We start from the raw sequence: 2,309 nt of genomic DNA on the forward strand, positions 1-2,309 counted from the left end.
GAGACTCTTGGGTTCTAGGTAAGCTAAGTGAGCACTCCTGCTAACGTGTGCTCCTGGTGAGCCAGAATTGTCCAGATCCTACGAGAAACCCTCACCCACACTACTGTAACCTCAGTGAGCTCATGGTTTGCCAGGCTGGACTTCGGGCCACTGTGGATTCCCTGTGTGTGTGGGAGGAGTTGTTCATGTCTCCCTAGAACAGTATCACATAGCACAGAGTTCAGTCTGCTAGGCCAGAGAAGTCATAGCATCAAGAAGATGAGTTATTGGGCCACCCTGCATCTTCAGTCAAGAAGCAGAGCACTCCTGGTGTTCAGTACAATTTTTCCTTCGATGTGATCTAGAACACTAGCTGAGGTGATGCTGCTGTCCATGTTTAGGGTGAGTCTTCTCACCTTATTAGCTACTCTAGTTGGGACAATCGCTCACAGGCATACCTAGAGGCTGACCTCCTACGCAATGCTAGACCCTGTCAAGTGGACAGCAAATATTAACCCATCACACCCTGGTCTGTCTCCTTCCTAGTCTATGCATCATCCAAACTGGATGTCATAAAGCCGCATGCCATGCTGGGTGATGGAATGCTGGCTCCCTGCATTTGATGGTAAGCTGCATTGCATGTCTGTGTTGCCATCAGAGAGAGCAGACAAGACTGCTTTTGCTTTTGTTTTGAATGTATCTCTTTTCTTTTTTTGGTTTTTTTGAGACAGGGTTTCTCTGTGTAGCCCTGGCTGTCCTAGAACATACTCTATAGACCAACTCACAGAAGATCCACCTGCCCCTGCCTCCCATGTGCTAAGATTAAAGGTGTGTGCCACCACCGCCTAGATAAAAACCCGAATTCCCCCATACATACCATACACACATACTACTCTTAGAGACATTCCTCTCCACTGCTTGGAACTTCCCTTGACCCTACCTCTGAGTTGTCTACCCTGAGAAATTTCAGCATCAGGGTTTGAATCTTGCTCTGGGCCTGAGATATTGGTCACTTGATGTAGGTGGGTCTTCTGTCTATGTGTTAATTTCATTGGTTAATAAAGAAACTGCCTTGGCTTTTTGATAGGGCAGAACTTAGATAGGCAGAGTAGACTGAACAGAATGCTGGGAGAAAGAAGCAGAGTCAGGCAGACACCATGAGCTTTGGCCCAAGATGGATGTAGGTTAGAATCTTCCTGGTAAGCCACCACCTAGTGGTGCTACACACATTAATAGAAGTGGGTTAATCAAGATGCGAGAGTTAGCCAGTAAGACTGGAGATAATGGGCCAGGCAGTATTTAAATGAATACAGTTTCTGTGTAATTATTCTGGGGCTAAGCTAGCCATGCGGGAACCGGGCGGGAAGAAAAGCAAGCCTGCTCGCCTCATCACTACAGTCTTTACAGACAACACGATTGAGAAGCAGCAGTTCCCAGGCTGGTGAGAGACAGCAACACCCCGGTCCAGACATGAGTTTAGGTCGGTTTAGAACAAACCCAGGAGTGGGCTTGTGCAAAGCCAAGCAGCAGGTACAGGAAGCGATGGGAACAGCAGGGACACTGTCCTGTCGCCAGTGTGTGCTGCCGTAGCCTGTCCCACGTGTGCCTTTTTGGAGGTATCAAGGCCATCTCCTGAGAAAAGGCTCAGCCAGCCAAGAAGCGTAACTTGTGCAGCCTCTGCTCCACTTCCTGCCTTCAGAGCCAAGCTTTCCTTTACTTGCAAAATGCTCTTAGTCTAAAACTCCCCTCCAACAACTTCAGCTTCCAGCTGTACAGGACTCTGTAACAAGCTGAACACATTGGGCAGCATGCTGAGCAGAGGGCTCTGGAGAGCCAAGGAACTTCTCCTTACGAAGTTCCTGTGTGTCTGGAATTCAGGCAGAATATTGACAAAGTGCCTACATGATCTTATAAATTCCCAGACATTGTTTCAGTAAATAGCCAGACCATCACGTAGACTTAGTCAGATCTGTGTTAACTTTACCTCAGCAACAAGCATGTACCCTGACTAGGGAATCCAGATCGCCAATACCCAGATGCTGGGTTATACAGAATGGAGACCAGCTAAGCCATGAGAGTACCATCTCTTCCAGGTGGCACGGCTCATGTTTAGACATAGTGATTAGCAGCATCTTGAGACGTCAGCCACTATTTAGGAACAAGTACTGGATTTATGAAGACTATCAGGCATGATCTGGGGCTCCTAATTAGACCTACTGAGCAACTGAGTTATATCTCCTGTCAATTAGCACATACCTTTCAACACAGGTGAAAGAGGTAAACTTCTCCAACAGGTAATCAAGGGTGCTTAGTATGTTTTGCTTAATCTC

The sequence above is a fragment of the Microtus oregoni genome, unplaced genomic scaffold (assembly GCF_018167655.1).
Source record: "Microtus oregoni isolate MIOR12 unplaced genomic scaffold, Mior012 000002F_ref0000024, whole genome shotgun sequence".
NCBI lineage: Eukaryota > Metazoa > Chordata > Mammalia > Rodentia > Cricetidae > Microtus > Microtus oregoni.